This window comes from Mchenga conophoros, linkage group LG10 (assembly GCF_057382185.1).
Source record: "Mchenga conophoros isolate Kocher_MC1m ecotype Shallow Benthic linkage group LG10, M_conophoros_male_GT1.1, whole genome shotgun sequence".
NCBI classification, from domain to species: Eukaryota; Metazoa; Chordata; class Actinopteri; order Cichliformes; family Cichlidae; genus Mchenga; species Mchenga conophoros.
In genome coordinates this window covers 21,555,165-21,567,597 of record NC_140535.1, presented here as the reverse complement: position 1 = coordinate 21,567,597, position 12,433 = coordinate 21,555,165, and positions in this window count along the sequence as shown.

The following is a 12,433-nucleotide window of genomic DNA, read 5'->3' as shown; positions in this document are numbered from 1 at the left end:
GTTTTGAGCCCGACTAAAAGGTTTGATGCTTAATGTGTTGGTGGTGTAGTGGAAATGTCTTTAGTCTATGTATTGACACCCCACCCCACCTCCCCACACCCCCACACCCGTGACATGGGCCAGCATGTAAAAGTTGTGGACTGTTTCTCCCTATTGAGATTATGCTCACCGGGTGTTTGCAGTTTGATTCCCCCATGCTAAAAGCAAGCCCTGGAGTGGTGCAGGAGAACAGGCGTTCTGTTAAAGGACAGAGGAAAACAGAGAATAAATCCACTGAAGGGTGTTTAAGGAAGTGAAAACAGACAGGGAAAAAGGTGTAGCCTTGTGCTATTGTCTTAGTGACTATTGCACTTTTCTGTGCCTTAAGTCATGTGGTCATCCTGAGCGTTTTGGTACCTTAAAACAGCAGACACAGAAAGCAAAGGAATTGCTCACCCCACATCTAGTTAGCAAACTCCACCTTTCATACAGCGTGCTGAAGGTCTGTGTACATGCTCTCCAATGATCTGTAGACTTCTGCTGAATATTTCATTCTAGATGGCTGGTTTCACAGAATTGCATGCCGGAGGGTAAATCCCAAGCTCCAATTGAAAAACATTCCTCAGACTCTTATGAGTGAAAATTTGGTCTGTCTGTACGCTCCGACTTCGCCAGCATCCATACCAGGAAGCTGATACATATATCTATTATTCCCAAGAACTAAACACACAGTTAATTGAAGACCACAAAATGGATTCTGGAAAACACATGCAGGCAACCACACATGCTGTATTGTTGTATAAACTGCACTTATTTGTAATGTGTGTTGTATTTTTATAATTAATTTTGATATCAATATTCCAAATTCTACTAACTGGAAAGTTGGTGGTTTGATCCCTGGCTGCTCTCAGTCTGCATGCATTTTGCATTTTCCTTGGGAAAGATACTAACACAAAATTTCTCTAATTTAGTAAGGTTTTGACTTATTTCTTCTTAAAGGTGACCACTTTTATGGGGTAGCTAATTTCAGTCTGTTGACTCATGAATTCCTCTTGTGTGCGCTGCTACAGTCCTCCACTCATAACAGTGCTCTGTGTTACGATGCCCTCTGCTAGGGGACAGGGAGGAGTAACATACATAAGCCCTCACACGGGAAACTAAGTGAAATAAAGGTTTTATTGCAAAATTCAAACAGAAAAACGATAGGGCTGCATTCAGCAGACCACTGGGCATATAATCAGCACATAATTAACTAACACACACACGGGAGTGAAAAACTAAAGCTAACTAAAGCTAACTAAGGCTAACGTGACAAGCAGTAACACCACAAAAATCTGCTCCAGCTAAGTTCAACCATAGAGATTAACAAGCAAAGTACAAAAAGAGAGGCAAGGGGGACAAACTGCATGTTCAGTCCTCGGCAGCAGCCCACAGTGTGAAGAATCTTCAGCACAATCAGCCACTAATTGCTTCATGGAGCGTCACAGGATCCCAGGCAGCCAATTGTCTATGTGGGTTGCCGCACTGCAATCTGCATACAGGGGGCTGGCACGGGTTTCCAGCTTGCCAGCGAGTCCTGGCATGTTTACTTTTTGTCTCTGCGAGTTTGCGTTTGGGTCCTACTCTTGCCTGGGACAACTGTATGCTAGCCAGAGATGGGCAGTAACGCGTTACTTGTAACGCGTTACTGTAATCTGATTACTTTTTTCAAGTAACGAGTAAAGTAAGGGATTACTATTGCAAAATCGGTAATTAGATTACCGTTACTTTCCCGTAGGAACGCTGCGTTACTGCGTTACTAAAACCGTGATTTTTTTTGCGAGAATGTCTCATGACAGTGACGTAAGCAAGTGCGACGTTGGTGACAGCAGCTGTGTGCAGATCAACAATGGATAATATATCGAGTGCGGGAGAGAGTATGTGCGTGCAGCGTTTAAAGTGTGGAAGTACTGACCTTACTTTGAGTTTGATTCCATAAAAAGTGACAAAAACATTAGCGTCCATCGTGCGTGGGAAGAAAACTTCTTTTTACAGCGAAAAAAACCCCTAAACTTCCGAGCAAGCACCCAGTAGCTACGACGTGATGGGAAACTCACAGAGACACTCGCGCGGATTCTTCAACTGACCGCAGCACACCTACACCAGGGTAACCCTCCGCCTACCCTGCTCCTGCTTTACAGGTGAAAATAGAGCAAAAGGACCGCTGAGTCTTTGACTTTATTTATTTTCTGCTGTGTTTTACTTGCATCTGTTTGAAAGAGTGAGTGAAAACACAAAAAATATTTTATTTTATGTGCTGGAATGTGCAGAAAATAGGTTTAAATGTTAAACTAATTTATTCAAGTCAGAGAATGTTGCATATAATTAAATGTTTTGCTTGATGCATAAAGTTAAAAGATTAAAACTGATAAAACAAGTTAAAAAAAGAGACTTTTCCATTTGATTACATTTTGTATGATGGATTATGTAGAAAAAGTAGAATTGGGCTGAAAGATCTATCACTTTATCACCTCTTCAGGTTGTAAATCGTGTTTTTAAAAAGTAACTAAGTAACTAAGTAATTAATTACTTTTGAAAATAAGTAATCAGTAAAGTAACGGGATTACTTTTTGGGGGGAGTAATCAGTAATTAGTTACTGATTACTTTTTTCAAGTAACTTGACCAACACTGATGCTAGCACACACAACACGGCCTGTCTCAAAAAGAATAAAAAAGAAGCATATTTTCCATGCATGCTTAAAGTTTGTTTCACATTTACATCATTAATTTCCTGTAGGCTGCATATGACAGACAGTGTTTTTAAAAACTCTGCTTTATTGGTTTGAAAACACAGCTAGAACTAATCTGACATAAGGAGACCGGGAGGAAGCAAAACTGAATGTAATGAGCACAGGACAAGGAAGTATCAAAACAAAACAGGAAACAGAAGACATACACAGAGACTTGACAAGGAGACATAGCTGACAGGGGGGACAGAGCTAACATGGAGCACAGAGACAACATTGTGCCTATTTTCTGTGAAAACAGCTATAGTAAAATCCACTACTTCAATGGACTGATGTATGTAGTGATACCAGCCAAGTGCACTTAATATGGAATTTAACCATAATGAAAATGCACACATATATTCATGAACAGCTTAGTCAACAATAAAACAGTCCAAGAAGTGAATGTTTTGCTCTTTTAAGAGGAAGGTTATTCTCTCTTTCATGGGGCCAAAGTTTTTACAAGCATTTTTAAGATATTCACACAAGTTTGAGAAAGTCCATTATCTGAATCTGTAGAATAGAATAGAATAACCCTTTATTGTCATTTTATATGATTAGATTAGATTAGATTAGATTAAACTTTATTAATCCCTCGGGTGGGTTCCTCCGGGAAATTCAGTTTCCAGTAGCACAGCACCGACAGAAGTTGCATGTCACAGATACCATAAGGGGAATGAGAGTAAGGATATAAGCATAAATACACCATATATACACATATATAAATATAGAATATACAATATGGATAAATAGAATTGCACATTTGAGTATGTTGCACAGTGATTATTGCACAGCTGAATATAAGAAAAAACAAATATTGCACAGTGTAAAAAAGCACTACAGCTCAGTTGTTCCCACCCTCCTTAGTCCCCCTGTTTCCCCTCCCTCTCCCCTCCAGTGAGGAGTTAAACAGTCTGATGGCGTGTGGGACAAAGAGGTTTTTAAGTCTGTTAGTTTTTGACTTTGGGAGAAGCAACCTGTCGCTGAATAGGCTCCTCTGATTGTTTACAACCATGTGCAGAGGATGCCCAGCATTGTTTCTTTAATGTCCTTTTCTCTATAATGAAGTTGTGTGTGCTCCACACCAGGAATATATATTTTATTCTGTGCAGGAATAAAATATAAATAGTAGGACAGCAGGAATAAACAACATGGTAGGGGTGGGGTGTGGGGAGGATAGTGTTTGTTAACAGTCTGAATGGCCCAGGGGAAGAAGCTGTTTTTGAGTCTGGATAGGTGTTTTGTGTTGTGTGTTTTGGGTTTTGTACTTTTACTTTTGATTTTATTACGAAGTATGACTGTTTGTTTTGGTTTCTGTCCTAGTATTTCAGTTTCCTAGTTTTGGTAGTACTTCCTGAGTTCTTGTTTTTAGGTTTTGTTATTTAGTTTCCCAATGTTTATTCTGTGCTTCCTCTTCTCTGTGTTCCTTCTGTCTGTCCATGGTGTTATTTTGTCTGCTCATGAGTCTGCGTCTGCGTCTGCGGCTGCGGCTGCGTCTGCGTCTGTTTAGTTCCGTGTCTCGTCTGGATCTCTCTGTCTGTCTGTGTGTGCGTTCAGCTTTGTGCTCTCCCTGTCTCGTCAGTGTAATCAGCATCAGCCGTGTCTCCCAGCTGTTTCCTCTTAGCTCCGTTCCCCTCTTGTATTTAGTGTCTGCATCTTCCCCTGCTCGTTGTCACGTCGTACCCTCACTTCCACTGTGTTCTGTTTGCCAGCCTGCCAACCTGTTTAGTTAGTTTTTTGTTCAGTGTCTTCCCAGCAATAAAGCTGAGTATTTTGACTTACTTCTGCTTTTGTGAGTCTTGCATTTTGGGTCCTCTCTTGCTGCCTGCTTGCACACAGCCATCACACTGGAGGTGTGGGACCAGATTTGCCTGAGGCACCGACCAGAGCGCAGCAGGTTAAACACATGGTGAGCAGGGTGCAAGAGGTCACCTGTGATGGCCCTGGTTTTCCTGAGACAAGAGGTCCTGGCGATGGCTGCCAGGGGTGGCATAGGGCAGTTAATGATTTAATTTGGGCAGTGTTAATTACCCACTGTGCAGCCTTCCTGTTCTCAGTCCCAGGCAGTAGGAGAGCACGCTCTCCAATGAGGAGTCGTAAAAGGCCAGCAGCAACTTCTGGTCCAGGTTATTCTTCCTCAGTTTACATACTGTAGTACTCTATGTCTGCCATATAAACTGGTGTCGTTAAGTTATTAGGTTTTGCTTTTTAAAATATTTTTCTGCAGTTTTTGCTGGCTTTTAAGCATGTTTTCCAATATGATAATTTACTACAGAAATTACACCATTGCTGTATAAAAAATATATCACCACCAAATCTATAATGTACAAATTAGTGCAAGCACACATAAAATTATTTTTAAAAAAAGCAAAAGAAAAACAAATGTAGTACCTTTAAATTTTACAATAAGTGTGTGTGTGTGTGTGTGTGTGTGTGTGTGTGTGTGTGTGTGTGTGTGTGTGTGTGAGAGAGAGCTTCTCCTTTAAGAACAAAAAAACGCCCACACATATATAGATCACTTCCTGCTTAGCACTTTCCTCATAATTAAATTACAGTACTCAAGAGAACAGAAGCTTTCCACTTTGAATTGATCGACAGAGTTTCATTATGACTACTGGTCTAATGCCGCTTCTAGGCTTGGCCTTGGCCACCATCAGCTTTGTGGGGAACATCCTCATCTGTGCTCTCCCACAGTGGAGAGCCACTGAATTATTGTATGAAGTGGATCCCTTTGAATCCAATGTCACTGTGTCTCAGATGTTCTTTCAGGGTATATGGAAGTTCTGTGCAACAACCTCCAGTGTACTCCTAATTCGGTGCAAAAGGTATGAGGAAATACCTTTTGTCTATAAGTCCAGTCATGTGGGGCAGAGAGAGAACCCAAATGCTGACGTCTGCAGGCAGGAAGGAGTTAATTGAAGACCAGTCGTTTATTCAGGCCGGTTGTCAAAAAAAGTGCAATAATAAGAACACAAAACTGAAATAAGCAACTAAACAGAAAACCTAAACTTGGTAAAACACTAGAAACCTGAACTATTAGGAACTTGCAGACATAAGTGCAGGAGAACAGACGTTCTGTCAAAGGACAGAGAAAAAAAGAGACAATAAATTCACTGAAGGGTGATTAGGGAAGTGGAAACACAAGGGAATACGTCAGGAATAAAAACTGTACACCATCCATATGAGACAAAGGTTATCAAAATAAAACTACAAGCAGCGTGAACACCAAGATTTAGACAAGGACACGTGGGCTTGAGACTAAGGGTGCAGACACAAACTAAACACCAAAACACCAAAACACGAGCTGATTAACCAACCTTCAAAAATCAAACAGAACCTGAACTGAAAGAGAGAGAGACTGGAGAAAAAGACATGGACGAGGAGAGGAGAAACCCGAGTCCCGTGAAAGAAAAGCACAATAAAAAGCCAAATAAAAAGAAATATTTTTTTAAAGAAGGCCAAATGATAAAAACATTGTTTTGAGCCTGACAAAAAAGTTTTGGTCTTGGTCGGTTTATGTGGTTGTATTTCTCACGCTATATACAACTGCAGTGAAACTGGTTTTCACACAGAATATTGTGTCATCACCGACTCTTGCTTTAGAAAAACAATCTGTATGCTGTCATTTTTCACATGCATTATACAAAGAGAGAAAGACCACTGAGCTCACACGTTAGATGATGTCGCTTTAGTGTGACTTGGGCTTAATTTTGCAGGAAGCCAAGTGAGACAATAGCCCTGAAATAATGGAACGCATGACAAAGACAATGTAGTCTCTTTCTCATGATGAGTAAAATGCAAGTATTCATTCCTAACACTTTCCAGGCATGTTTTTTAGTTTCATACTAACATCAGTTTTTCCTGTAGGCTACATTGCAATGACCCATAGGAACTAGGTATCTCCATTTTTGTTTTTTATGTCATGCTTTATTCTACAGGAGCTGATTTGTTGCATGAGCTATAGGCTACTTGGGCCCAGTGAGCTTGCCTATGAACACTCACTCTGCAGGTCTTTCTGAAGCAGGTCTCTCTTTTGCTCACTGTCCTGATTTGGACACCAGCTTTCGAGACTACCTCAGCTCAGCTACAACCAGTGTTTTACTCTAAAAACCTAATGACATAAATTTTTGCTGTAATTATGTTATATAAATACATTACTATATACTAGACACTACCTTGTCCAGTCTCCCAATGTTTCGTTGCAATTTATGAGGCAGTTTTTGACAAATGAGAGCTTGTCTTTTGCAATTTAGCTTTCTGAAGTAGTTGGACATGTGTCTGTAATGTGCTTGATAGCCAAAAACTGACTTCTTGTTTTGAAAGTGTTAATCAGTCATGTTAGCATGCACGTGGTTCAGCACTCTGTTATTGTGCAGCTTGTCCTGATAAAGGCACACTCTGCTTCCCCGAGAGACGCTGATATGTGGTAGAGAGTAGAGAGTTAACTGTTGAGTCCATATAAGGAGCTAGGAAAGAAAAGTGTTTCTTAAAGACGTTTCATTTTGGATGCTTTCTCCGGCCCACAACATTCAGTCTTGGTGATTTCATCCTTTGAAGCTCTATTTTCATCATATATGTCAACAGTTAATTGCACTCAACTGAAATTTTTGGCTACAACTCCTCTAAAATGTTTAGCACATTTAACTGTGTAGTCCATAGTCTGCCTTTATGTTTTGCAGGGGTTAAGCAAGAGAATGCCTGAGGTACTAGTTGCATGAGATAATTAGCAGATGTAACAAAAATGTATGCAGGTAATTGTGTTTGTTTTAAAGAACATATTCATGCAGAGCAGAAATTTAAAGCGGTACAACTTTAAAAGGTATATTCTATCTTAAGAAACTGATATATTCACTGCATATTTGTACTTTCTGTGATAAGTCCAGAATTTATTTCTATTCTTCATTATTTTCTTAAACTTTAAATTAGAGAACATAAGTTTCTCTCAGACACTGCACACTCTATATAAACCATTTCCATTTGTAGCTTAGAAGTGTTTGGATATTCATTTTATATTTACAGATGGCTCACAAACAACATCTTTGAAGACTATATTTACATTTTAGGAATTCTTTTGTTATGTAAGTAAGTAAGTAAGTAAAATTTATTTATATAGCGCTTTTCACAGATAAAAATCACAAAGTGCTTTACAACACAGAAAATGGGAATATAAAAACAATATAACAGTAAGTAAAACAATGTAAAACAATAAAACTATAAAAACAGCATAAGAAGAAATTAATCAAATGCTTTTCTAAATAAAAATGTCTTCAGCTGTTTCTTAAAAGAATCAATGGAGTCCGTGCAGCGAAGAGACAGTGGGAGAGAATTCCACAACCGTGGTGCCACAGTCTGAAAGGCCCGATCACCACGAGTTTTAAAACGAGTGCGTGGTACCACCAGCAGTCTCTGATCTAATGACCTTAAAGCCCGAGAAGATGTATGTGATTTCAGCAGGTCAGATAAATATTGAGGAGCCTGACCATGCAGGGCCCTAAAGGTTAGAACTAAAATTTTAAACTGAAACCTAAAATTTACGGGCAACCAGTGAAGGGAGGCCAAGACTGGAGTGATATGCGATCTTCTCTTGGTGCCTGTTAAGAGACGTGCTGCAGCATTCTGCACAGTCTGAAGACGATTTAAGGCTGATTTGTTAAAACAAGTAAAAAGGCCATTACAATAGTCTAAACGAGAAGAAATAAAAGCATGAATAATCATCTCAAGTTCAAGCTTTGATACCATTAGTCTGAGTTTAGAAATATTCCGTAAATGATAAAAACAGTTTCGGACTAGCTGCTTAGAATGCTGCTCGAGCGACATCGAGCTGTCAAATAAGACACCGAGATTTCTAAGGCTTGATTTTACGTAAGGGTCTAAGAAGCTGATATGCTGTCTAATTTCTGGGACCATATGGTCTGGAGCAATAATTAGAGTTTCTGTTTTATCAGAGTTTAGTTGGAGAAAATTGTCATATAACCATTTGTTGATTTCTGTCAGACAATTACTTAAATTAGACAATTTATAAAACTGAGACATTTTGAAGGAACAGTATAGTTGGATGTCGTCAGCATAGAGATGATAGGAGATATATTTATAGCGCTTAATAATTTGGCCTAGAGGAAATACATAGAAAGCTACTTCAGAAAGCTAAATTGCAAAAGACAAGCTCTCATTTGTCAATACATGTAACCTGCATATGTGGTGCAAGGGATCATTTGTGGGGTCAGACGTTTCGATTCCACAAGCAGCAAGTTCATTCACATCAAATGGTTTCTCTACTCTTCCAATATGATGACTAACAGCTATTGTGTTTTGTGAGATTGTTTTTTACAATTTCTATGATATTCTATTCGGTTAAGTTGTGTTTTCTATTCTATTGCATCGTTTTTTTTCTATTTGCTGTTGTTTTCTTAAATTGCATTTTATTTGACCTTTCAGCTCCTTTGTAATTTATCCCATTAAGTTTACTTCAATTCAATCCAATTCAATTTTATTTATATAGCGCCAAATCACAACAAAAGTCGCCTCAAGGCGCTTAATAGGTATAGAGAAAAACCCAACAATCATATGACCCCCTGTGAGCAAGCACTTTGGCGATAGCGGGAAGGAAAAACTCCCTTTTAACAGGAAGAAACCTCCGGCAGAACCAGGCTCAGGGAGGGGCGGGGCCATCTGCTGCGACCGGTTGGGGTGAGATAACAGAGACTTTGAGGAGAGAAACCTAATATTTAATAATCCACATTTCACTGTTTTACTCTTTAGTTCAGATGTATGTATTGATCTTTCTTTGTGATTGTTTATGTTTAAGTTGTGAAGAGCTGTGATGGTTTGTTTGTTTGTTTGCTCGCTTTTAGTTTGTATTTGTCTGTTTGGGAGCTGACACAGTCTCCATGGAGATGGGTTTTTGGCGGGGTAGCATCAGGAGAGAAGCTCCAGAGAGGCGTGTTCCATGTTAAAAGCTAAAATATAACAAAAGAAATTATGCTAAATAAAACAAAACCTTTCAATTGCCCAACCCTATCTGTCCCCTCAACGGGTTGTATGTTTTCAATGTTTCCTTATTATTTTTGTCATAAAAATAAATCAAACAAATAAATCAAGCTGTGTGACAGCACCTTACATTTACGCCGGGCTGTGAGCTGCCCTAAATCTACTTCCTACACCCCCTTTTCAACTAGTTTAAAACCACTCCTGACTTCCCTCAGTGCACACTGTAAACTCCAAAAGATACAATTAGCTTTTCTGGTAAAAGGTCCTAGATTATTTTGTCAACCTTTGGAAACATCCTCTATAGAGTTATTTCATCTTTAAAACTTAGGCCTGGTTTCTTCGCCCGCTTTAACGGGTAGCACATATCCAGCCTGAACACTGTGTTTGGGCAATTTACATAACATAAAAGATAAAGATAAAGATGGCGCCGGTGAGGTCGGCTGCCGTCACGACTGCTCCGACCACTTTTTCTTTGTCTTTGCTTTTTAAGTTAGTTTTCTTAGTTTCTAAATCGGCAAAATCATCACCATTGGGTACATTAGGTATGACAGTGACACTCTTGTTTCTATTGGTATACAATGTACTCACAATTCGAAGTTTTTAACACCGGATCCGAGCTGGCCGAGTGAGATCTTGAGGGAGAACAAAGGGAAGCGGCGGCCTAGAGGGAAGCGAGCCGGCGTCAGGAACAGGCTGAGAGCTCGTGCACACCGCACACCTCTGCCTAGCATCCTGCTCGCCAACGTCCAGTCACTGGAGAACAAGCTTGACGACCTCAGGGCCAGGATAAAGTTCCAGAGAGACATTCGGGACTGCAATCTCCTCTGCTTCACCGAGACATGGCTGAACCCAGCGGTGCCGGACCACGCCATCCAGCCGGCCGAGTTCTTCTCGGTTCACCGCATGGACAGGACACGGGACTCGGGGAAGTCAAGGGGAGGCGGCGTGTGTTTAATGGTGAACAACAACTGGTGCAACAGTGCGAACGTTGTTCCTCTCACACGCTCCTGCACACCAAATCTGGAACTACTGTCCATCATGTGTCGTCCTTTTTATCTACCTCGGGAATTTACATCGGTCATTATAAGTGCCGTTTATATTCCACCACAAGCGGACACGGTCACCGCCTTATGCGAGCTGCATGAGGCACTCACACAGCACCAGACACAACACCGGGACGCTGCGCTTATTGTGACGGGGGACTTTAATAGCGCCAACCTCAAACGCGCAGCGCCGAACTTTTATCAACACATCACCTGCCCCACCAGGGGTGAAAGGACACTGGACCACTGCTACACTACGGTCAAGGACGGCTACAAGGCACAATCCCGCCCTCCGTTTGGCAAATCTGATCACGCCGCCATCTTCCTCATGCCAAAATACAAACAAAGGCTGAAACAGGAAGTTCCGGTTCAGAGGAAGGTCGCGCGCTGGACGGATCAATCAGTGGCCGCGTTACAGGACGCACTCGATGACGCAGACTGGGGCATGTTCAGAAACAGCTCCGACGATGATGTCAACGTGTTTACGGAAGCGGTTGTGGGATTCATCGGGAAACTAGCGGATGATACCGTGGAGACAAAGACTATCACAACGTTTCCCAACCAGAAGCCGTGGGTGGATAAAACCATCCGCGACGCTCTGAGATCCCGCACCGCTGCCTACAACACGGGACTCACGACGGGGGACATGAACCCGTACAAAGCCGCATCATATAACGTGCGGAGGGCGGTGAAAGAGGCGAAGCAGCGCTACGGGAGGAAACTAGAGTCACAACTCCAACAGAGTGACTCTAGGAGCCTGTGGCGGGGACTAAGGACAATAACGGACTATAAAGCACCAACAACCGGTATGACGAACGCGGCCGTGACTCTGGCAGACGAGCTGAACACTTTCTATGCTCGCTTCGAGGCTGCAGCTAAGGACTCCAACGATGCTAATGCTAGCGGCGCTAACGGCTGCAGACAGGAAGATACTGCCAGCACCGGAAACGTGCTCGTCATCTCCGAGCATGAAGTAAGGAGAGCCTTCAAGAGAGTGAACACCAGGAAAGCAGCAGGACCAGACGGCATCCCAGGTCGTATCCTAAGAGACTGCGCATACCAGCTAGCTCCTGTGTTCACTGAGATATTCAACATCTCTTTATCTCAGTCGGTGATCCCCACATGCTTCAAAGAGTCCATCATTGTTCCTGTCCCGAAGAAACCCCACCCTGCTTCTCTCAATGACTATCGCCCTGTAGCCCTCACCTCAGTAGTGATGAAGTGCTTTGAACGCCTGGTCAGAGACTTCATCATTTCTTCACTACCAGACACACTGGACCCACTACAGTTCGCTTACCGTCCAAATCGTTCCACAGACGATGCCATCTCTCATCTCCTCCACACATCACTCACTCACTTGGACACTAGAAGGGGGAATTATGTTAAAATGCTCTTCATAGACTACAGCTCTGCATTTAACACCATAATTCCCTCCACACTCACCACCAAGCTGGAGCATCTGGGACTCAGCCCATCTATGTGTCAGTGGATCTCCAACTTCCTAACTGACAGACCACAGGCAGTAAGGATGGGCGGACATGTCTCAGCCTCCACCACTCTCAGCACTGGAGCCCCCCAGGGGTGTGTTCTGAGCCCCCTGCTGTACTCTCTGTACACATATGACTGCGTGGCCACTACCAGCTCCACCACCATCATCA